We start from the raw sequence: 26035 nt of genomic DNA, 5'->3' as shown, positions 1-26035 counted from the left end.
TCATGCCAGGAACACAGTCAAAGCCATGCTGTAAATGATGTAACTGGTTCCAAGAAAGCAGATGTAGTTATGGGTTATGTAGCAGCCTGTCTTTTCACCAAAGTCAAAATTCCACCAATGTCTGTGACACAACAGAGGAGTTCTGCCTGTCAAGTACTTGCAGGACTTAATATCTGTATACACTTACACCTTTCCATCATCTAACCATTAAAATGAATCTCAACTTTCTTGTTTACAGATAAGAGTTAAAACTGCAACTTTCATCAACCACCTTTAATTCCAAAGGCATTGTGGTTCACACCAATGCTTCAGCCTAACTCCAATCCCAACACACACAGCCCTTGACACAAAAAGCGCGACAGTCAGTCAACATGTCGCAGTCACATACCCAAACAGACTGCAGTCTTACTTTTCATGTTTATTCAACACAATTCCTCCCAACTCCTAAGAATAAATCAAGGTTTCTTTCCCATTGGCTTTACTCTTTAAAGACTGCAACACCACAGAGACTGTCAGGTACTCAGAAATTCCCCAAAAAACTCAGCTCTGCCACCATGAACACTTACATAGCGAGACTGTCTTATCTTCTGAGTTTACACACCAGAGATTTATTATCAGTTGAGTTTTAGTTTGGTTTCTCTTCTCTTTTTTCTAACCTTCATACCTATCTAACCTATTTTCTAACCTATCTTTCACACAGCTAAGCCTAGACCTCCTACTTAACCTACTTCAAGCTGTATCATGGGAAGAAAAATACAGTCCATTCTCATGAGAGAGTTTTATACGTAGATGTCTAAAGTCAGGTCTAACCAAGTGGTGCTTAACGAATACTGAGATAAAAAGAAGAAAAAAAGTATTTTTTCCTTGTACAACAAAGATAACAGCAAAAAGAATTTGCTGGTATGTGTAAATTTTTTTTTTTTTCATTTCCCCACACACCTTTTACAGGACTGTGGTAGCCAGCAAAATGTGCTGCTGTGCAGTTGGCATAGCCATCATTTCCTGCTCATCTTTACACACATGCACAAAAAGCTGCTACTCAGCAATCAATATCCTTGTAAGTTGGAAAAAAGTCACTTACAAATACTGCCAAAATATTGTTTCAGTTACATGCACAATTTATATCAGTTTTATACTAAGATACAGTTTAGAGTCTGTGTTTCTTTGAGAATATGACACAACTACAAAGACTGTGATTCCCAATTTTATTTAAACAGAAGACTCTGTCAGCACTATCTGTGAGACCAGTACTTAACACAAATTTGCTTTGAGACAACAGGTTAGTAAACCAAGGTCTTAAATAATAGCTATAGTGCAGAGACATGCCACATTTGTAACAGATTTCTGAAAGGATCAGAAGTACAGCATTGGTTTGAAAGAAATCTGATCCTGGAAGGATGTCCTGCTTAACTTCTTGGTAGGACTTATGTTTAACATGAAATGGAAGTCAACAAAATCTTGGATCTTTAGGATATTCCATGACTGCCACCAGTATATATGCCTACAATTTCCCAAGCTACTTCCCCTGGCAGCACAGAGCATATATGAAGCATAATAAGTATGAGTTAAACTCTAGCATCCTTTGACAACATGTCATTGACTGCCTCTGATGGACTTCAGATTAGACCAAACTGTTCATCATTTTTAGCTGGAGAAAAGTTCATTTTGATTCTCCCAGTTGAGAAGATTAAACTACGTGTTTATGCAACTACTGCTTCTTTCCTAATAGTAAAGGAGGGCAAAAGCTACACAACAAATCAAAACATTCACAAATCAAAAAATTAACTTGCTTTAAGTTGGTTTTTTTTTATTCTGAACTACTCGACAGAACAAAAACAGAACCCAGACCATGAATGCATAAGGCAAAATCAACACACATCACCAGATCAGAGAAACATCTCAAAACAGATTTCCCCAAGCCATCACTTCCTGCCAAGCAGCACAGAATCAGAATGGCTTGGGTTAGAACAGACTTTTAAAGACCATCTAGTCCAACACCCTGCCATGGGCAGGGACATCTTCTACTCAATCAGCTTGTTCAGACCTGCCCCTGAATGCTACCGGGGATGGGGCATTTACTGCCTCCCTGGGCAACCTGTGCTGGTGTTTCATTATTCTCATTGCAAAACATTTCTCCCTTACCCTAAATCTGGCCTCTTTTAGTTTAAAACCATTGCTCTTGTGCTAGTGCAACAGGCCCATGTGGAAAGTCCGGCCCCATCTGTCTTACAAGTTCTCTCTGGGTGCTGGAAGATGCTCTAAGGTCTCCCCAAGGCCTTCTCCAAGGCCTTCTCTTCTCCAGGCTGAAAAACCTCGGCTCTCTCCACCTGCCTTTAAAGAAAAAGTGCTTCATCAGTCTGATTGTTTTTGTGGGCCTCTTCTGGAGTCACTCCAACAGCTCCATGTCCTTGTTGGGCTGAGGACTCCTGAGCAGGACACAGCCTCCCACATGAGGTCTCATGAGAGCAGAGCAGAGGGACAGAACCACCTCCCCTGACCTGGAAGCCCTGCTGTTGGGGATGCAGCCCAGGATACTTTGGCTCTGGGATGCAAGTGCACATTGATGGCTCATGTTGAGCTTCTCATCCACCAACACGCTCAAGTCTTTCTCTCAGGGCTGCTGTGAACCCCTCCAGCCCCCAGCCTGCATTGATAGCAGGGCTTGCCTGGACCCAGGTTCCAGACCTTGCCCTTGTCATTGCTGAGCCTCATGCTGCTCTAGGCAGCAACATACCCAGACACTGTGCTGCCCTCCACATCCAAGCTATTGGAAACCCAGCAGGAGACCTTCCACTGCCCAGTGAGATGTACTGGATTGCTTCTAGGTCAGCCAGGATGGTATTAGGAATGTCCCCATGGGACTGGCTCTGGCAGAGGCATCTCCCACTATAGCACTGGCTTGCTCTCACTGCCCAGAGCGACTCACTGCTGACTAAAGCATCCCTGACACCTCCCACGCTGACCTGAGCCTCAAGCAATTCAATACCATGAGGACAGAACCCCAGGAGATGTGATGGATGTAGAGACAGCCTTGTCACAGACCCAGCCTGGCAGCTGGAGAAGTGTGGGGGGGAAAGCATAAAACACCTTTCCAAAACCACACAGGAAGTGCAGGGCTCCCTCAGCCAGCACTGGGGTGAGGGAATCAAACCCACCCAGCAGTAACATGGAGCTTGAGGGGCTGGGGCTGAGGTGTAATGGAAAGTTGGTTGTGCTATTTTATTTAAGTTTTTGCTGCACCTTTACTCTTCATTTTGTCACGTAGCATGCTGAACTACACGCAGGCTATTAATGTCAGAAAAAAAGCAAAGCCACCAAAATAGCTACAAAATCAGTTTACACAATATTTTAACTCCTAACAGGAATCACTACAACTAAAAACCCTGAACTACATCTGGTAGCAGAAAAAGCTCACTTGCATGAAGCAATACCCATCAAGTTCCGTTTCGTGCAGATCAGTATCAACAATTCAGTTTTTAAAGTATTCTCACAAAATAAAGAAAACACTACTGGCACGAAAAAGTAATCACAAAATAAATACAGGACTATCTTTATACAGAATTGTACAATTCCATACTAAACAATACTAACAGGGTAAGTGCAGCTATGTTTGAAAATTACAGTAGCTGTTAATCAACAAGTATTTTCTTCCTCCACTTTAAGCACTGTTAGCATCACACAAACAAAAGAGGGAGAACCTGTTTCTTTTCCATTCAGCAGGTTAACCTGCTCCTCCTGCTGTACACAGTAGCAAAAAAAAATTCCAATTGAAGCTTAACCCAGGCACAAAATTTGGATTTGCAGAGCAGAAATGCAAACAAGTTGACTGATGCCAGTATGTATGTGATGAGGGGTTTGATTAGAGCCCCACATTAGCAGCTTTAGAAAATCACCTTCCACCCTGAAAAGTGATACATGAATAATCATTCAGCATCTTTTGTAATGAAGACTACCACAGAAATTATATGAGATCCTCACTTAGGGCTACTTCAGAAACAGCTCACAAGGTACAGGAATTTGTGTCTAGTGGCCTTTAGTAACAAAAGGTGATTAGTTTCCCTCTCTATTCTTTGGTGTCAAAAACATCTCACAATCAGTATCACAGCTAGCACTACCACTAGCTTTAAATACGTTGATTTTCAGCACTGATACAAGAATAAGTAGACATCTGCCTATTTTTACAAAAATTATAAATTCAATCATTACTTAAATCTGAATATCCTCATTGTAACAAGATTTTTTTCATGGAATATCCTTTCTTTGTCTCAATACTTGCTAAAATCCTAAGACAAAGAAAAACCCTGAATTTTCTCTTTAAACGTTAAAGGACCTTGACACTGAGCACAGACTATTACCCATTACGCTCACATGTAATAAATGCAAATGGGTGTTTTTTGGAATGTATAAACAGTCAAAATTATTCACACGAAGTACTCACCTAGTCCAACAGCAGGTATTTAGGGAAATATCCCAGGGACCACTTCAGAGGTAATGCAAAGACTGCCTGAACTACAAGTTACCCCTGCACATTTGATATGAACATCTTCAGCCTCTCCAACCAACAGTGACAGCAAGTGCCACAGCCCAGTTAGGTACTGTATGAGGGGAGGGGGAAAAAACAGCCTGATTTATTTTACAGATATTGCCTGATAACTGGGTGCCAACTTCCAGTGTTGTGAAGAAAAGTTCCTTCAGCCTGTGCTGAAAAAGCTCCTGTCAGCCAGTGCTATATCATTTATTAAATATACCTTTACCACACTGCCTTTGAATTTCCTTAAAATTAAGGTCTAAGGTATTCAGTTTACTAAACTACACTTACATGCTACGATTTCCAACCACCTTACACATTAGCTTGGTCTATAACCAGCTTTTACAAAAAGCAGACATATAGGTTAGTTTGCTAGCCAAGAAACTAGGTCAACCATTGACTGAAATCCATGCAGACACAGTCTCTGCAAACAAGCAGAAAAAGGCAGTGATGGTATGGTAGGGTTTTGTTTTGGTTCATTTGGACTCTTCAGCTTTTATTAGGACAAGGCTGATCTACAGAAGGTTCAAGGAATTTCTTTAATCTATTCCTAAAGCCCTGGATGACTGTACTTTTTCAAATGGCACCTGAACAGATCATTAATCCAACACCGAGCCCGCAAGGTTGCAGCTTTAACAAAGTCCATCTTCTGCCACCTGTTCTCCTTCCATCTCAATTCACTGAAGGTCTCCCCTTGTTCACTTACCCTGTAGCTCCAGCTGGAGCACAACAGACCAACAGCAAGAATGTAGTGCAAAAGTCCTGGATCAGCCATCAACCAGGTCTCAGCTGCCTCCCAAAATCTTGTTCCTACTACCAAAGTACTGGGAATTGCCACTGGCCTCAGCTGCCATGAGGAACTGCTTGTATGGTTGTGCAAGTCTCTCTCCTGGCTCAGAGGTACCACCAGTTGTGATTTGTGCTGTCTTTTTTTAGTTTTTTTCCTTGGCTTTTTATTTATTATAAAATTTTACTTCAGTACATTGTCCATCCCAGCAGTCAGGGGAAAACAAAACCAGTTACAGTAATGCCATGAAGAAGGTATCTTTCCTGGGACCACAGACTATATTAAGAAAAGTAGAATAAAGAAAGACATCTTCTGTTCCTTAGCTAGCATTCTGTTTTAGACAAAGAAAACTACCATAAAACAAGAAGTTTAATATTTATGATAGCAACCTCAGTTTCTAAATTTGTATTGAATGCAAATTTATTTTGGAACAACAGATGATGGGAATAATCATATTCAGACCTCATAAGTGACAAAATTATTGAAGTATCTATAAAAATGGAGAACCAGCAGTACTATCATCCTCCTATCCACACTTCTCCTATTTGCACACCTTTATCCACCACCTCAAATTCTCCTGTCATACCAGCAAGGATACAGTGAGTTTTGTTCCCATAACCAAAAAACATGGGGATAGAAGAATGGGATTTGATACGCCTTTGGACTGAGATGATTTAAATGAGAGGGTAGGTGACTTTGGTTGTAGTGACACACAAGATGTCATTGCATGCAGTGCCTTTCCCATGAAGCCAGAACACTCACACTGCCATGCTCTCCCTGTCATGCACAGTACAGCAGCTCTACACTTATTTAGCAACAACACAGACCCCTGCAAAGGTCTGCTGTAAGTTCAGAACAGGAGAGCAGCCTACATTTCATATTTCCTTCCTTGTGCAAGGTTGGGTCACATCCTTAGGTCTCCTTTTAGAAAGCTAAAAAACCATGGAAAAAGAAAAATAACCCAAAACCCTTTAACAGAAAAGCCTTGCATTCAGGGGAAGACACAGAACTGCCAAAGGCCACAGCTCAATTCTTTGGCTCATCTTCTGCTGTGTCAGACAAGAGAACTGCACACCTTTTTTCCTGTTCAAAGCAAAACCTGATTCTCTTCACAGCCAGACAACCTTCTCAAAGGACTTCCAAGATAAATGAAAGGTGTTAACATTTATGAGTGAATAATGCAGACAAATTCCTCATTTGGAATACAAATTACTCTATTTACTGCATTTTAAATAAAATTAAAAAAACCAAACCCAACCGCCCTCACATGAGAGAAACCAGACAGTTCAACTAGCTATAAAGACAAAGCCTTTTTACACAAGTTCAAAAGTATAAAATTAAGATCTGTATTTATTTCCTTTGCTCTCTCTAACACTTTAAATAAAATATTTTAAGCCAGGACTGCCAGAGATGAAACAGTTCTTCCCTTACTTCCTGTGCTCTACCAACAGCAACACCACTGGGCTAACATGGGTAAGTTCACTGGTTAAAACTACTACAAGCCCACAAGTTGTTTGTTTGAAGTCTGGACCAGTTTCACAAGCCTGTTTTGTGTGGCCCAACCAGTACACAGGCTGGGGCAAGCAGAACTGTGAACTTCGCTAAGTCCAGGCTTTAGATGACTATTTCTATTTATGCAATAGACGACTACAGTTCTTTTCATCACACTGAAATAGATGGACCTTTTCAAATCGCCTACCCTGCACATCTGTATGACCAGAACAATTAAGCAACTGGGATTAGAGCATCTCACTGAAGAAAAACAGAACAAAAAAAACCAAAACAAACAAACAAAAAATACTCAGATCAGCTGGTACAGCTGTTTCTATTGCATACGCAATCTACTGAATTCTGAAAAAATTATTTGCATATCCCAGGGTATTTAATATCATGTGTTGAAATATATATTTTATATTGATATATATATATATATTATAAACAGTATATTTACAAGTATTATGTAATAGAATATGCATAGTGAGTCAGAAGCTGGTCTGTGAGACAAATGCAAGTATAATCATTTTCCTATAAATATGATAATCAGATAGAACAGATCCCCTATTACCAGGCAAATGGACTAGATAACACATTTCCATCTTTTCTGTTCTGGGTAAGTCAAAGGTATTACTGTTTCAATTTTTATATGTGCTGCAGTTTTCTATAAACACAGGTTAGATAAAATACATGTAAGTCAATAGCAAGAGGTGCACATCTCATTAAGATGGGATAGTTCTGGGGCTGAACCTCCACAAGTGTTTTCCAGAAAAATTTCTTTGAAGTGTAGCTAGCTATTAAAACAACAATGTAGCATGTTTCAAAACCATGACCCTACTATTTCTATTTAAAGATTAAATCAGTCCCATTTCATAAGGTACAGAGAGTTAACTACTTATCACAGGTGCTATAGGCAAAGGAGGAACTATCACTAAGTTTCCAGGCTGAGGTCAGAGCTCCTGTGCCAGAGATAAACTTCACCTACAGGCTTCTTTTTGTAAGCAGCCTACAAAATTTGGAGGAGGAAGGATATTGACTTCACTTGTCTAAGAAAAAAAAAAAAGCCGACCTTTTTCAAACTTGCTCAAGAAAAACAACAAAAGCCAAGACAGATTTTTAGAATTCCTGCCATATAACCAAGAAATGCATAAATGCATTCCAGTGTAAAATCTCAGGCAGTAGATGCTGAATTTAGTTCTTCTCGAATGATATTAGAGAAGTTTGAAATATTGACCTTGAAGATCAGTTTCACTGCAAAAGAAATTTTTTTCCCCCTGGAAGCGCTGCTTTGGAAAAGAGTAGGGTCTCATGGCTCCTCACAAAGAAGAAAAGTTTGCTTCTGCACTATAAACTTTACCCAGACCAAAAGGAGTATTTGTCAGAAATGCAAACCAGACTACTACAGTCTGCCCCAATTACAAGTACTGAGAAACCCTGAGAACCAGCAAGAAGGAAGCATGAAAAAAAAAAAAAAAGAAAGAAAGGAAGCCATGTCCTATTCAACAAGCCATCCCCAATTCCAAATCACAGTTCAAAGAAAATCTCTCTGGACTCCTGGCCTGATGCCCCTGAATTCAGAACTGATAAACAGGTTCTCCATGAGGAGCAGGGGGCTTGGCACCAGGTGATCTTTAAGGTCCCTTCCAACCCAAGCCATTCTATGAAAAATTCAAACAACTTCCTTTTCAGGCAGTTTAGCCTCAGCTTTGCAGAGATGATTACAAATATTAATGATGCTAAACAAAAGAAGCAGTAGGATAACAACCAGACCTACTGTACTACTCAATTAGACTCTACTAACAGCTCTTTTTAGTTACTCTAAACTTTCTGGTATAGGAGAATTCAGGGGAAGCATAAAGCAGAGAAAAGTATGGCTGGTAAGAGCAAAAGAAAACACAAAGAATGCTATCTATGTCAGATATTTCCTGAAGTACAAGCAAGAAGAGCCTTTTACGTAAGTGCTAAATAAAAGATGATAAGGAAGGACAGAGCAGTGAGAGTGAAGCTATCTGAGCAGATGTAAAACAAGAGCATGAACCCCACCTTCCAGTTAGTTCTATTACAGCACTGCAGGCAGGACACAGCCTCCACATTTCCGCTAGAAGTCAGCCCTGCAAGAGCAGCCTCAGCAATTTCTGATGCAGAGCACAGCTGACAGCAGTAAGGCAGAGATGATGTTACACACAATAACCGCCTGATAAGAGAGAAAATACTTTTATGAGGTGCCCTCCTGCAGTGAAGGGCAGCAGATGAAGTGTAGAAATTCATACTCTGGGACTGCCTAAGGCAAGGAGAAAAAAAAAATACCTTAAATAAACCAGCTTTAAATCAAGAAAAAGACACACAACACAAGTACTTCAAAGAATTAGGGTATTCATAAAGTCCTATGATGACTGCTCAGACATATCGAACAAGGCTTTCACTCACTGTCTTCAATTTTCTTCTGACTCTGGACTTCCAAAAAGTTGTAGCATAAGATAGAGCACTGTCCTTGAAAAGAGATACACTGAAGTACCAACATAAAATAGCTTATCTTTCTCATGATTAAGTTATAAAGAAATATCTTGAACTGTGAAATGAAATTTGCACTCATTTGCAACACATGACAAAAACAACACACCATTTCTTTTGCAGAGAATAACATTTTACCAAGTAAATACCTTTGGTTGGGTTTTTTTGTTGGACTTTTTTTTTTTTCAAACACTGATTCAGAACCAGGAAATAGACCTAAGCACAACAACTGTGCTTTTCATTTTAAAGAAAGCATTTGACTTTCAACATATTTTTTTTAACATGCTAAATTGCTAAGACCAAAGATGACATGTTCTCTGAGGAAGTAAAAGCCATGTAACTGTGGAAGCTAAACACAAATTACTGGAACTTAGTGAGTGATTTTTAGCTCCTTCACTGAAGCTATGGCATATACATCAAAACCACAAAATTATGCAATACTGAACCATTCTGGCAGTGTTGTAAATCCAACATACTGTGAGAAATTGAACTTTATTGTACATAGCATTTTTTATTTCCTGACAACTGTCAGCAACACAAAATGCCCTGATGAGGGAGTGTGTGCATGCCTGTCCCCTGGCAGGGAGGACCTGCCCTCAACAGATGGAACATGAGCATAAGCAAAGGCTGTTTCACTTCTACACCAAAAGAGGGGCTTAAAAATCACTGAAGTATTTTGACCAGCAATTAAAATATTAATTTCCTAAAAGTACATGTGGGTTCTACATCAGCTCAAATTTGCTTTAGATATAAACTGTCCTGCTTGAGTAGTGTCTTAAGACACAATCCAGCTGACTAGGTGCACAGTGTGCAGACACACCAAGCAATGGGTGCACGTGTGGTGTTAGGGATTTGTACACAAAACTCTATGCACACAGAGAGTAACCAAGATACAAACTATATCACTTTGCTGCATTCCATACTCTGGAGAGAGATGGGGCTTTTGACTTAATATTTTTCATTAGGTTGGTTGTTTTCTTCCCCCCTTTTAAAATAAAGTTTTATCGTGACTGAACTTCCTTTTCTTTCTAGTGCTGCTACTCCAGCTCCCTCCTGACTCACCCACACGTAGCTGTGCTTCAGCATGTTGCAGTTCGTGTTCTTTTATAAAGTGTCACTACAATTCTTACTTGAACTGGAGAGACTTAAATTGAATAAATCCACCCACAGAGGTAAAGGTGGGCAGAGCTGACACATCACATAACTAAACACACAAAAAGCCTACATAAGGCCAGAAACAGCACCTGGGGTTCTAATTGTTTAAAATCTTTGTTTATGTGTCCTCTTCAACATGAAAGTACCTCAGGATTGAAGACCAATGTTTATCACATTCCCAATATTGCATCAGAAGCCAGCTGTGCTTCTAAGAAACCCAGACTGACTCTTGAGATCAAAAGCACTCCCCATGATCATTCCCTTCTCTAACCTAAGACTGAAGAGAGATTGCGACCAATGAATGCCACACTTTCAAGAGAGAGCAAGTTTCCACCAAATTTATTCTATAGCAGAAGTACTTCTAGTCCTCCAAGCTGAAAAGCTGGTCAGCCAAATATTAACTGAACATAAGCCAACATAAGAAAAGGCAAAACACCACGACTCTACCAGCAGAGGCTACTGGTCTTTTCTTTACCAAGGAATAAACACTTATTCCTTTTTTTCTTTCTTTTCAACTATATAGTTTTCTAACCAGAATGAACTTAATTCATAGTGTTTCTCTTTTGAAAAAGAAGCTTCCAAGAAAAACTGAGTGATGAGCCTGATTCAAAATAAAAATAAATTAAAACATTTAAAAACCCACACAAACAAACCATCAAAAACCCCAAGAGGGTAGCAAAAGCTTTTTTTACCACTCCTTCTACTGAGAGAAGAAACAGCAGCTTTATACTTCTTACCTTAGTTGATACAGTTTCATTTCTATAGAGAAACTCAAGAAGCCACAAGGGCTCCAAAACAGAAAGAACTTATGAGTGCAGTGGTGACAGCAGGACAGAACTGTCTGTCAAATTAAACAGATAAGCTGAGCAATGTGGACAACTGAGAGACTCCCACCTGAAAAAGAAAAAAAACAGCTCATCCCTCCTTCCCTCACCATGAAGCAGAGAAAGGAATTCATTGCCCACAATTCTGTTAATAAGGCTGCAACAGCACTTCAACTTCTCCACAACACTTAAACACCAAGTAGGTGTCTTTTCACAACATGTGCTAGTTTGGCCCTAGAGCTGTGTGAATACAGCACAGAGAAGATATGCATCAATACCAAATGCTTCAAGGAGCTACTCACACCAGAGTACAAATTCTACAGAGCCGCACAATGCCGGAATTAACACTTCCTCATTTCTCTCAGCAAGCAACATAGTTACAAAAGAAGAAACTAGAAACAACTTTGCCTTTTTGAATGGCCATGTTCCCCCGCTGCAATAAACAGGATCTAGAGCACTGCCTTGTTCTCCAATTCGATTAGGGCAGCTACATGCCCAAAGAGACCACAAACACAAGAAATAAGTGTGACGTTGGAATCAATTTTAAAAGAGAATCGTAGTAGGAGAAAAGCAGCAAGTTCTATGGGGATGTGGCTGCAATATGTAAAGCAGTCAAAAAAAAGAGTCAGGTTACAGTCATCTCTAATCATGCAAAACTAACTGAACTTCTCTGTGCCTTTGCTCCTTGTGTAAAATAGGAAGCAAACTACTTCCTCTTCTCACTAGACCCTTCTGATAATAAATAACTTTGCAGAAAGCAGCACCACTGTCCATGAGGAAATTAACTGCTTCTCTGGAGCAATCTAGCAAGAGCATGGTGCAGTCTAAAGCAATGAAGACACACTATTGAACACTGTGTTGACGAAACTAGCACCAGACACTTGGGGTGATGAAGCACGGTACTAATGGAAGAAATGGCCTACCAATATGTATTCCTGGTTGCTTGCTTTCTGCAACTTCTGGACTTTTTGAGCACTTCTCTGCAGCCAAATAGTATAAATTCTTAACCAGGAGATGAGCCCAGACAATTAATCCTTGTAACTACCTAGCTCATGACCAGAATCAGAACCATGTGCTCACAACACGAGTTTTTACCACTCAGGGATACATATTAAGCTAAAGTGGTAAAGACACATTGGCTACTAATGGCAATGAACAAAACTCTGTTTATTTCACTGCAGTCCCTTCCTTACAGATTTTCTAACTCTACTTTTACCTTCACAAGTTCCCTGTCCAACAGACCTCTCTGCCTTCTTTACAAAATCCTAGCTTCTACCCTTACTCCTCCTGTCTGCCTTTCCCTGCCCATCAGCTCTCTTTTAGGCATTTTCTTTGTCCAGCAAGTCCTCATTTTCCTTGATGTCCCCAAGATGCTGGGTGAGAGACAGCACCATTCCTGCACACTCCCTCAGTACTGACCAATACCTTCCACACAGCCAAAGAGCTCACCCCCCAATCTCTCTGCTAGATTATCATCAACCTGGGTCTAACTCAGTCCCAGATTCTAACTCATATGCTTCCCTGCTTTCAACTCAAAGCAAGTTGATCCTCCTCCTAGTTAATTGCCATCTCTCCTCACCTCAGCTGTCCTCTCCATCCAAACCCATTTCTTCTTCCATACCGCCTGCCTAGATACATGTTTATTAGAGCATGAGTTTGCATAGGACTGTAATGGGGTCAAACTGAGGCCCATTCTGGACTAGGGACAGGGAGAAAAGCAAAGCTAGAGGCATCAGCCCTGCAAAAACACTCTGCTCTAAAGCAGAGGCACACTAGAGTTATTTGAAGAGCTGTCAAATTTTAAGACTCCCATTACAACATCTGTTCCCAAGCTTCACTTTTGGCAGTTACCAAAGTCGTTTGACTGAAATTCTTTTGAAAACCTGACACAATATTAACATCAATATTATGTCACATTCAAAATATTAGGTCTTAATCAATAGTGTCTAACACTGCCATTTACTAGACTCTACTGCCAGTCACAACTACAGTGAGATTCCTACTGGGACACAATTCTACCCCACGTTTATTAAGAAGCCAGTAACAGAATAATGGCAAATTTCCCCATAAAAACTTTGAACATTGCTAAAACCGTAAACTTCAGAAGAAATAAGAAAATAACTTGGGCTTTGTTATACTAGTTGAAAGTTCTTGTAGGATTGTCCTCCAAACTTCAAGGTTCTTCAACTAGATTACGTTATTCTGTTACTCCTGCTAAGAAATTATTTCTGAATTAATTAGTTCTAAACTCCGAGATGCAAAGGTAAGAACAGATAAAGCATTTACTATTTTAGTGCTTAGGAGAACATGACTTTAGTCAGTTATACATGGGAACAAGCAAAGTAGCCCTAGCAAAAAATTCAAAACCATCATTACAATTCAACTGCCCGTTCAGCTGACAAATCCACATCTCCCCACATAGAAGCAGGAAATCTAAACTCCAAATCAATTAACTGCTTCCATAAGCAACCCTTACACAATGCTCTCTCTTGTCTGTATGATCTTCATTTATGTAAAAGGTCAGCAATTTTATCTTTGAAATGAAGCCTCATGGAGTCTAGTGGTTACGTATTTCACTTCCACCTTTAAAGGGAACAGTTTCAAGTAATCATATGTCTCAGCACATAAAAGGTGCAAATACAACAAGAAATTAACTGTCTTTTCATGCCCAGAATGCACTTTGCCTAAGAATTTTCACTTTCAATGACACTAGACAGGAAGATTCCATTTAAACAACAACAAACCCCTCCCCCCCCCAAAAAATACCCAAAAACAAAACAAACAAAAAACTCTGCTATGATCATATTTCTTATTAATTCTTATAGCTTTTTTTTTTTTCTCCAGAATAACAGTGCGAGAATTCAGAAGACTGTCTGGTTTTTGGTGGGTTTTTTTTTTAATTCAGTAGAGGGTCAAACTGATTTGTACATCAGAGGCTGAAACAAACACCTTTGTTGTGCAACACAAAAAGGCAAGAAATCTGTTTCCCTGAGGATGTTACCCTCAAGACTGCTGTAATAAAAAGGAGAGCGAGCCATCACCTAGTGCCACACCTGACTAGGAGAATACACAATTAGATCTAACTTTTGAAGTTATTCAACTGCTACAGCCACTAGACATAGAAACGGGGCTTTCCAGTCATCTAATTTACAACTAGGGCTCCTAGGAACTCATCTATTACCTTGTGTAGTACACCAGAAAAAGTTACTCACGCTAACACTCCATTTAATTTAATCATCTAGGATTGAAGGAGAACCAGAATTGCCTCATGGCTGAATTTAAGAGTCTTTTGAACTACGCCAGTTAAACAGAATTTGCTCACAGAACTGCCTCCTGCTACTGGGGAACATTTAAGCCCTGTAGTCTGAAGTAAAAAGTGCTTTTAAAATGTATCTAGGACAGTGTTCTGCTGCACTTTCTTATATATAAAGTGATTACCCATATAAGATTTTTTTTTTTTGCCTGGTGGACACCAATTTCAGGTAAAGCATTTGCTGATGGAATCAGCCTCCCAGATAAACTTATTAACTGCCTACAGGATCAAGCTTTAGGTTTTGGTGTGGGTGGCAGACAGAAGGCCTGTTTTGCAAGGCATGCTATTTCCGTAGCTACAGCCACACCAAACTGAACGCACTCGAATCTCACAAGCTAAGCTGTCCCAGACCCAGTCACACTATTTGCACAGGGACCACCTGGGAATCCCAAGTGATGTAGATGTAAGCCAGAGAATCAGTCCAACACTTAGTAATCAAGACCACAAACCATACAGCATTTTCACTGAACAGGAGTAGAAGAATAAAAATATAACCTCCCATACAAACATTATTACAGAAAACTAGTTTTACACACTTGAAGATTGTATATAAGTACAATCTCCTCATTTCAGAGATATTTAGTCCCCAGTTTTTCCTACAGTCCTGCAATGATTTCATGTAGTAAGAAAAAAAAATGGCAGGTTTGGTCAGTCAGATACCATTCCCCAAATGCAGCATCAGAACTTTAGATTAGTGCAAAGAAGGTAAAAAACAGCCTTTCCCAAGACATACAAATTAGTCAACACTCTAGGTATTGACATTAGTCTAGGTACCAGAATCATAAAAACTCTTTTTCTAGGTGCTGAAAAAGCAATCCTAAAGAACATTCAAAGATAATAAGTCTGGAACCAAAAATACTTTTACAAATCAATTACATGAACAACATTAACATTGTCAGAGTTAACCAGAAATCAATTACTAAACATTTCATCAATATCACCATATTCAGGTGCAACAGTAAATGAAGAGGGCAGCATAACTAGACAACAAATGCTGTAACAACAGATCTGAGTTCATAAGCCACATAAACATACTGAGCAGGACAGGGTCAGTCCTCACCTCACAACCATGACTGTCTTACAACTATCCTGAAATTCAAATGATCATGAGTGAAAGGTCGAAGAATGCATCACTTTCCCTACCCCTTTCAATTATGCTTCACCTGTAACTAGTTTCACTGTTTCCACAGTGAAAGTACTCTCTGTACATCAGGCTTTCACGTCACAGAGAGGACAAAATGCCATTTCTAAAAAGCAGAATGCAATTAAAACCACAGGGGATGGGGAACACAGGAGAAAGTGCTGCAGCTAAAAATACTTTCAGCTTTACCTAGTCAATTCTAAAACTGCTCATTGTTTGTCATTGGTTTCTGTTAAGCTCTGCTGTTTATATGATTGCAATACATGTATCCCCAGTAAGCACTGGAACTGCAAATGTAAAACAGTGCCTATGTAAGAGCCCATTGCTCTCAGCAAATTTTAGACAGTTGGAAACACTCTGCCAGCTGCAGCAGCCAACTTGTGGCACTCGAGAGAACATTCCTGAATCACAGACAGGGGGAAACTGAGGTGATTTTATAAGAGATCCTGAAATTAAAGGCAATCAAGTAATTCCCTGTCCTTGTAAACATGAAGAGAATTGCGGATTCCTCTACATTGGGTAGAGGTGTTAAATTTTCTACGATCACAAGGAAGAAAATACTGATATTCCTCAGTAAAGTTTATATAGCCATAGATTAATAATAAAGGAAAACCTAAGAGGTGTGCAAGAGGACCATACATTTACTTAAAGTGCTCTCAATATATGCAAACAAATGGGAGTAGAAAAGACATCAAATGGTACAAATGGCCAACATTAACAGCTGGAAAATTATCTGAAATAATTCTTACCCTGCCTAACTGATGCATGTAATTCAGGTGCCAAAGCTAGTAAGCAGGGACAATGCTTCAGGATCCCCAGTGCTTAACTTTCCAATCCAAGCAGAGCTGCCTTCATATCTCCAGTGCCCACACTCCCATCACCGCTGAGGCCATGTTGGAGGGATTCAGTTGGACCAAAATGACTACGAGGATGACTCTTTGCATCCTGGTTCTAAGCACAGGAGCTGGCACTGACATTCAAGCCTTGTGTGGATTCAGCACATATATTCACATGAGCGGCATGCCTTGCCTGTAGCACATTTGCTTGACAGCTGATAATCCATGAGATGCAGTTGACAACACTCAAAATATTTCAACTTTGAAGATGTATTTTCAAACATTTTTATGATGAACATGTCTCATAAAACTGATTTGTAATGTACTTCAGGGTAGTTAACATTACCTTAACGAACAGGAGTCATTCTTCTCAACTTATGCCCATCTACATCAATGACAGAAACTCTTGGTATCATTAAAGAGAACAAGCCTGTAGGTAGGACAGGCAAAGGTGACAACCTTGACTTACACTAGCGCCCTCATCTCCTAAAAACCACCAACCAAATGAACTACAACAGCCACACACAAACCTGCTTTAAAAACAAATCCAACTCCTTGCACACAGGCTTTAATTCTGCCTGTCTCCACTACGTCAAGATATGCATTGGTTCCATCTATGCCCCCAGCTGGCAGGCAGGAAAAAGAAAAAGGGGACTGCGGGCTGTTTGTGTGTCTGTATTCTCCAAGATACACAGCGAGAGGAAAAAAAAATCAGCATTTATGTTTACCATGCCAAAGCAGCTGCAGAAATCCAAAGTGGCCCCTACATATGCTTTTCCAAATGACAGAGACAATTTCTGTTACTGTATTACTCAATAATTCAGTAGTTTGCAATACAAATATTCCCTGCCCTTCTGTCTCTTTACAGTATTAATTCTAAGTGTTTAGTAAGCACTGTTAGAGGACTGGTGACAGACACCTTAAGGTGCCCCCACAAGTGTCGTTAAACCACTGCATTCAATTAATTTAACAATCCATTCTTTTGGAAATATATATAACTACTGCTAGACACAATTAAAAATGGATTTTTTTTTTCTCTTTATCAAGAGAAAGACTCACACAAAACCCAGATAAAGGGACAGGATAGTTTTGTATGCAAGAAGAGAACTGCCTGACACCAGGTTTCCACAGCCAGAGTAGGGAAGGTTGTCACAGGAAGAGACAGAGACTTTCAGAAGACAAACTCTTCTATAATCTGTCCCCTCAGGTGGCCCCAGCTAAACTGCAAACAAGGAAGAAAATCTAGAGCACCTGATGACAAATGGAAGTTGTATAACAGATGGGATCAAATTCATTCCTTACTTTCATATAATCTTGACAGGGATATTTTAAAACAATCCTGGGATCACTTCTTCCACAGCCCCTGCTTGCAGACAGCTAATATATGCAATAACAAATCTGACAGTCTGACTGGGATAAAAAGCTATCTTCTCTCCTACTCAAAGCTTCTGTTTCAACAATAGAATACTCTCTGTATGCCAGGCAAGAAACAATCCAACTTCATGTAATAGCAGTATCTTATTCAAGTGGTTTCAGATTTTGCTGTTAAACTTGCCACACAAAACCAAAGATATATTTTCCAAAGCAACACGCTTTGCTGAACAAAGATGTTTGTCAGGGGGAAGCTTCTAAGTTTGAACCCATGTTCCAACCTTGACAACAGTAATCTCAGGCTGCCCAACACACAACCTACAACAGAAAATGCTGATTAACTAACAGCTGTATATAAAGTCCAATCAGAGCACAAAGAAAGAAAATTCTACATCAGTGAACGGGGAGAGAATTTGAGCAAAAGAGACTTTGCAATTTTTACCACTAGAAACAGTAATAAGGAAGAACCCAGATTATCAGATCAATCTAGAAAATGTTTTCCTGGTTTGAAGATTAACATACATGCTAATGTACACTTGTATTTCCATATTATGTTACCAAAAACTCAGAATGACAGATTTTAAACATTAGTAATACTCCACTATCACAGCAGTATGACAGCTGTCACACTGTTGCTGACATTTGGATACAGGATGCTGATGCTATGGAACAGACAGAGAAAAAAAACTTCAAAAACCTTCATAACACACAGTCTCTTGCTTTCTTCAGGGTCTCAAATGTTTCTGTGAATAAACTTCTTGCATTTTTTTTACCAAGTGAGATATGACACCGGATTAAAAAGTAACAAAAAATTAAGTTGCAGGCGTCCTTATCACTGAATTACATGGGAGAAAATTATAATGGAATTAAAATTTGATTTTATCGGTTACATAATTAATAGGTTAGAAACAACACTCTCTTGTTACAGACTCCAAATTCACCTTAGCCCCACCTGGAATTACAGCCCCAGCATCACAGCGCTGCACACAAACCTGCAGGATACACCCTAACCATGACAAATTTGCGACGATTCGTGTATTCCGCTTAACCCGCGGCACGTTCAGCCACACTCCGAAGGATTGCAGATGTCCCTCCAGGAGCTCTCCCCTCCCGTTATCCATTAACACTGTCACTCCATCCCGCATCCCACGGCACTACCTGCATCCCGGGGAGCCGCCCGCACTCACACCGGGCGCAAACCAGACCCTGTGCCCGCGACGGGGGACAGGAGCCTCCGGAGCGCCGGGGAAGCCCAGGGCAGGGCGGCCGGTCCCCAGTGACCCGCGTGGTTCCCCGGCGAGGGAGCAGCGGCCGCCGCTTCCCCCGCGCCCCGGGACCCCTCCTCGGCGTGCGGGGGGAAACGGCGGCGGGACGGGAGAAGTTGCGAAGCGCTGAAGGAGCGGGGAGAGCAACAGCTGGAGCCGGGCGGGGAACGGGGCCCCGCGGGAACGGGGCGGGGGTCGCGCCGCCGGAGCCGAGGGAACGCGAGGGATGCAGCGGCGAGCGCCCCGCCCGGCCCCTCCCGCCCTCCCGGCACTCACCGAGCCGCCCCGCGCGCGGCGATGCGGGACCGGGATCCGAAGCGGGACCGGGATCGGGAGCGGAGCCGGAGCCGCCGCCTCCCCCGCTCGGCCGGAGCAGCGACGGAGCGGCGCGCGCGGGTGGCGGGAGCGCGCCGGGAGCGCGCGCGGGCGGCGGGAGCGCGCGCGGGGAGGGGGGAGCGGGGGAGGGGGGGAGCGGCCGCACAGCACCGCGGGCACCGGCCGTGCGGGCGGGCGTGCGCTGACCCGGATGTACCGGGGGGGGGCGGCCAGCAGCAGGTGACTGCGCAAGCGCGCCCGGCCGCCAGCGCACTGCGCATGCACCTGCTTCGACTCCCAGTGTCTCGGGCACGGGCGGGGGAGCGAAAGAGAGGCGGGCGGGCGAGGCGGCGAGTGGGGCAGCCCCTTAAAGGGGCCGCGGCGTTCCCGCAGCCCCAGACACAGCTCAGGGCCTGGCTCGGGCAGCGGCAGCCATCGGTGCTTGGGCAGCTCTGGGCTTCTGGTGCTTCTCTAGGGCCTGGCTCGGGGGTTTGACGTGTCTGCAGTTGGCAAAGCCAGGTTGGGAAGGGAGATGGGCTGCTCCTTGTCTAGGAAAAGCGGGGCTGATGGCTCAGAGCCATTCAGAAACGTCTTGCCAGGTGGATCAAAGCAAAAAGAAATAATTTTTTAAAATGTGTAAAGTTCCATCCCTCAGTGAGCGCTGCCAGAACCCCATACCATTGCACTCAGGCTGATCCTGGAATGCTTTCCACCTCCATCTCCGCGAAAATGCAAAAGACATGCAAAATATGTTGAACAATCACAAAAAACCCACACGGGTTTATGGGGTCGTTTACCCTGGAGAAAAGGAGCCTCAGGGCTTTCTACAGCTCCCTACAGGAGGCTGCAGCCAGGTGCGGGTCGGGTCTCCTCCCAAGTGACAAGAGGAAATGGCCTCAAGTTGCACCAGGGAAGGTTTAGATTGGGTTTTAGGGAAAAAATGCCTCTCAGAAAGGGCTGTCAAGTGTTGGAACAGGCTGCCCATAAAAGTGGTGGAGTCACCATCACTGGGGGAGTTTAATATACATGTAAATGTGGCACTTGGGGTTGTGGTTTAGTGGTGACTTTGCTATGGATTTATGAATGGGTTCAATGATCTGAAAGGTCTTCTACAGCATAAATGATTCTAAATTACTCCAAACACAAAAACATATTTTAAGAACATCCCATGGACTTAATTATGGGCTTTCTGTGCATGGCCAGGATTTGGACTCAGTCTTCCTTGTGGGTCTCTTCCAACTCAGCATATTCTGATTTTATGAAGGTTTCACCTTCTGTATCACACCCTGGATTTTGGTATCCTCACACAGGGACAAAACACACCCTGAACTGCTTCTCCTGCTGTGGATAAATTTGCCAAAGCAGAGGGATTGCACAAATACCTTGTTTCAGGGCTCACTGCTTTAGTAAAATTCCACATAGACCTACTTAGAAAGAAAACAATTAAAAGTTCTGCTGGTTTTGTTTTTCCGTTGTTTTGGTTGGTTTTGGATTTGGTTTTTTGTTTGTTTTTCGGTTTTTTTCTTAAAGTAACCTGGAATCTAGACAATGCTTTTCTAAATTTTGCCATGCAGTCTCCCCTGGCCTTCACTCAGAGCTGTTCTGACACCAAGGGCAGTTCATGGCAGCCAGGCAGTGCAAAACCGGCACCCTCGAATAGTAAAACATTATCGGTACAGCTGTAATCAAAGGGTATTCTCAATCTGAAAGAGACAAACCAAACACCTCACAGTCCAACCACTTCTACTAGTTCCTCTTCAGAAGCCTGATAGCAGTTTGTTAAGTGCCAAATATTAGTGAATATCAGGTACCCCTAAGCCCACTGAGAAAGCACAAAAATGGAAAATAGCTTATTTATATGTCAATGTATTTCTCTCATTATTATCATACCTATGTATAAGTTGACTTAATCTGATAAACTTAGTTTGTCTTTAACTTATTAGGATTCAAGATATATGGTTTGACTAAAATAACTTTAAAGTATTCTAACTAAAAGAGTACCCTGGTATATGAAGGAAGCCATTTGTGAGTATAGTTCAGCTGCAAAACCTGTTTGGTGAACTCAAAGGAAATCACCACACTTGAGTTTTGGTCCTTGGGTAGCAGTCAGGCAAGACCAGGGCTGGTGCACCACAAACCTGCCCACTGCCTTCACCTAAGCAGGGAGAAGGGAGTGCTCAGACAAGCTCTGGAGGCTCTGAGAGGTTTGTAGAGACTGAAGCAAACAGAGGAGATGTCGAAGAAGATATGAGAAAGGACTTTCACAGCAGCACCTTCAGCAGAATGACGGAAGTTCCAGTTCTGCCTGCGTGTGATTTGTGTAGTGGCTGAACAAATGCATGACATGGCTTTTCACTTCTGCCACAGAAAGGATTTTTTTGCACTGGATACAAATTTTGAGGTGTAAATCGATACACACTCCTTCCTGAGATGAGGCAGGTTATCACCACATCCTCATCTTCTCTAAAGTCTGCAGGGCTTTACAAGTCTGTGTGCCAGGCAAGAGGTGATCCAGCTTCCACTGAACTGCATTCAAGGGAAGCAGGATTGTGCTCTGAGTTAATGGTGGACTCGTTACCATTTGGGCTTAATTGAAACCAGGGGTCTCACCTGCCTGAGAGCTTTGTCCTTCTACACAGAACTAAAGAGCTACACACAACCAGCCTTAGGGCTGAACAGTTGTTGTTGCTCATAACATTATAGAGCACTTGGGGCTTGGCAGAGTGGGGTTAAACAAGGAAAATTTCCTACTGAAACCATGAGCAGGTTTATCGTAATATATAGTCCTTAATGTTCTCCAAAATTGTAAGATACCCTTGATTTGGATCTCACATCTTTCACAAGTACAAGAATGCCCAGATGCTGGGCGTCACTGATGCTTTAACAGCAGTTGCACACTAAGACATCCACATCCCACATAATAATTGAAGCATAAAAAATTATTGAACACTGTGGAAAATGCTGCATGACTAAAAAACCCAGCAATTTTCTATTAGTTCTGCCTTCACTTTTAATTTCTTAATTGCTTCTTCTGAATCCAAAATTATTTGAACAGGTTATCACTGCAATAAATATTAAAACTCTCCCCCCAAAAAACAAACCCCCAAAACAACAACAATAAAACAGAACTAAAGACTATATTTTTTGGTTAATATCATAGAATAAAAGAGTGGTAACACAACATAACTGTTCCTATGGTGCTGAATGCCTGAGGATTTTGTAAGTTAGTTCGTGCCAGGTAGGTGTATCTGACAGGAAAGAAAACAGGTCAGAGCATTTTCATTAAGAAGAGATTAATGAGCTCTAAAATTACTCTGGGATGTATATGTATTGCATATATGTGTGTATATATACCAGTGACAAAAGATGACTTGACTTTATATATGGATGGCCAGATGGATAAATAAAGCCACAGGAGCAAAGCTGCCCTTAGGTGCCATGCACTGTTAGAATACTTGGGTTGCTTTTCAACCTAATGGTAGCCTAGGGGAGAGAGTCCAACGGGAAAAAGAAGTGACCATCACCCTGTGCTATGTGAACTCAGCAGGGACAATAGAGCGCCCTGACCACTGACAGTTCTGGGGGGAGGACAGCAATAGCTCTCCCATTACATGGATGAAAATAGAAAGTAAACATCCTATGGCTGAAGATTATTCCTTTAAAGTAATGGTTAAAGACACAGAATTTCTTATGGAAAATGTCAAGAATGGAAGAAATGCAGCTTTGCAGGGCTCCCTTGTTTCACGGTTGTGGCTCATAGCACCTTTCAGTTCAGATAAAACCAACGTCAGGTTTTGCTCTCCCCTGCCCAGATTTCTCTACATTCTCAAGTGCTACAGTAGTCAACAAGAGAGTGCAGAGGCAGTCACATTTATACCACAGAGTCCTCTAGGGCTTTCACTTAGATAGTACAAATCCTCTGATATGAATGTCGCTCTTCAGAATATAAACAGCTGTAACAAAATGTGAACAATCTACATAAATTTCCAGAAATGCAGACAAAACAAAAAGCCAAGGTCAAATCACTTCATAAGGATCCCTGAAGTGCTTCCAGAAACTGTCATGCCAAACAGTTAGAATGTTTTATACTTGCATGGACACAGGCACTCACAATCTCAGAATGCCTCCCCGCCTGCCCCACTCCACCCCCCCCCCCCCAAAAAAAAAGTCATTTTGATATTTGGATGGCAAGTAGGAAAACTGAGATGCTTCTGGAGTTCAGTCTTTTTACCCTGACAGACCTGGTGAAATCCTGTCATGTCCTCATGCTATGCCCCAGTCACTTCACGTGACTAATTGCATCAGTCATCTCCTCTTCTGCCATTACAAGGTCCAAGATTATTTCAGAGTTTGCTTATCTGGTGATGCAGTTGCTCCCTACAAATGATCAGCACGGCCCCTTTGTGTGGGGAGCCACAGCTAAAACACACAGCATGCTCTCAATTAATGAACACTTCTTTAAGTCAAATAACACAGGAAGGTTCAGTGCCATGTCAGTGGGACTGTGATCAAGAATAATGGAGATTTTACAAAATAAAGCTCTTTTTTTTTCACATTCTCACATTTTGCTGCCTTACCTCAAAAATATAGCTCATCTATATGAGAGACAGGGAAGAAAAAGGAAGAAAAAAGAGAAAATGTCAGGTGTTAAGCCTGCATTAGAAGAAGATTACAGACCAGTAAGCATAGAGGAAGGTGGAAAGAGGAACTGCAGCTATTTTAATCATGTTTTATCTCTACTGGAAAATAGAGAGATAAATTAGAATAGTAGACCTGCTGCAGAACACAGTATTAGACTCTGAGATCTTTAAGCTGCTTATAAAAGTTTGTGAAATACAGAATTTCTTCAGTGATCTCCGCATGGACTCCACTGCACTGACAAGCTTTGAGTAGCTGCAATGGTGAACCTACACTGGTAGCACACTGGCAAGGGAAGAGGCCTGCTAAGCAACTGAGATAACCCAGCATCACCAAGTTTAGGAGGTCATGGCCACAGACTGCACTTCTGAATTTACAGCACTCAGCGGAGGAAAAGCCCCAGAAGCACCTGTGTGTCTGTGCTTGGGGAGTGGAAAATCTGTGATCACCTCAGCAGGTGCTGGGCCATCACTTTTGCTCGTTTGAGAGGTGCCTTTCTCCAGTAAAACTCCTAAATGTCACTGTAAACTCCTAAATGTCACCATATTTATTCACTCTGAGTAGCAGGCAGTGCTACTTAAAAGTGAGGCCTTCACCAAGCCAGAGGAGGCTGCAAATCAGGTGGTGTAGAGTGGCAGAGTTTCACTTGACCTCCCATTAGCCCCAGTCAAGCCAGTTTATTAAACAAAGTAAACCCCCAGGACCGCAGGAGGAAATAAAGTACATATCTGAACTGGAATTTTCTCACAAACATTATCTTTTCTTTTTCTTCTCTTCCCCACAGAATTTTTCAGATCAGCAGCATAATAGTATTCCAGTTAATGGACAGAATCAATGTTCCAGAGAACAGGGAAGACAATGTCCCAGAGAGTTAGACTGTCTCATGACTCTCTGGAAGAGAACCCAGGTTTTGTTTTGGTTTGATTTGGGAGTTTTTGACACAGTTGTGCTGCCCTGATGGAAACAAATATTCACTGATCTCATTGAGATTTCTGCCTACCTCAGGAGCATGAGACTGGTATTTTACTTTGATCCCATCCTTTGTCATGATGTAATCATTGCAGGGATTTTGTTTATTGGTCTGTGTTTTTTTTTTCTTTTTCCCCAAAATGCTTAATTCATTTGTTATTAGAAGCTCTCAGAACAGCATTTGGCTCATAAGTGATTTTTGGGCTGTGTCTAGGTGTTACCAAGGGATGTTGTCAAGAGACCATTTCATTTTGCCTCAGCTGTTTCCTCTGCTACAGCTGTTCTTAGTTTCCTCTTCACATCACAGGGGAAGTTGCAATCTTCTGTTGGGGAAATAGGTAACTTAATGAAAGCACCTCAGGGAAGAGCTCTGCAGAGCACCAATCTCAGGGGACAACTGCAGTGAGTAAACATGGATTTCATGGAATCAGTGTTAGGCACTGCTGGGCAAGACAGGAGCAAAGACAGCATCTCAGGCTGCACCCCATAGGATTGTTCCTTGAGCTCCAGTGGCACAGCCAAGAGCTGACAGGACTGCAGTGTCACTGTTGCTGCTGTTCTGCCCTTGTACCACAATTTCAGTTTGAAAAGACCTGACTGTTTGGTCCCATTTGAAATCTAGAATTCAGTGTAGTAAATCAAAACTGCAACTGGTTCTGCAGCATTCACTTGAACTTCCATAAACCAAATTTATCTTTGTGTGTGATCTAAGTGATATTGAATACAAGGCTACTGAATAATGAGAGAAAAAATAGACTGTGATTTAGTTATTAGCTCACCATCTACATCTACATCTTTAAAACTACACTGTTTTGATGCAGTCATCTGTTGCATACCTTTATACTTCTGCCTTTTCTCAATGCCATCAATATGCTCCAAAGAGCAGCA

General features: G+C 41.7%; 1 protein-coding gene across 2 annotated transcripts in view; it reads right to left on the bottom strand.

Annotated features, from left to right (window-relative positions):
• The window catches only part of CYRIB (CYFIP related Rac1 interactor B), a 96414-nt gene that overhangs the window by 55979 nt on the left and 14400 nt on the right, over positions 1-26035 (bottom strand). The window contains exon 1 of one of the 2 annotated variants that reach the window (XM_084201534.1): positions 19502-19694. The exons of the other annotated variant lie outside the window; for it this stretch is intronic. The gene's annotated coding sequence lies outside the window, so the exon portion shown is untranslated. Of the gene's footprint in view, positions 1-19501; positions 19695-26035 lie in introns of those variants that run through there. 2 annotated transcript variants of the gene reach the window in all.

The sequence above is a fragment of the Fringilla coelebs genome (genome assembly GCF_963513975.1).
Source record: "Fringilla coelebs genome assembly, chromosome: 1".
NCBI lineage: Eukaryota > Metazoa > Chordata > Aves > Passeriformes > Fringillidae > Fringilla > Fringilla coelebs.
This window is presented reverse-complemented; position numbering and strand designations above follow the sequence as displayed.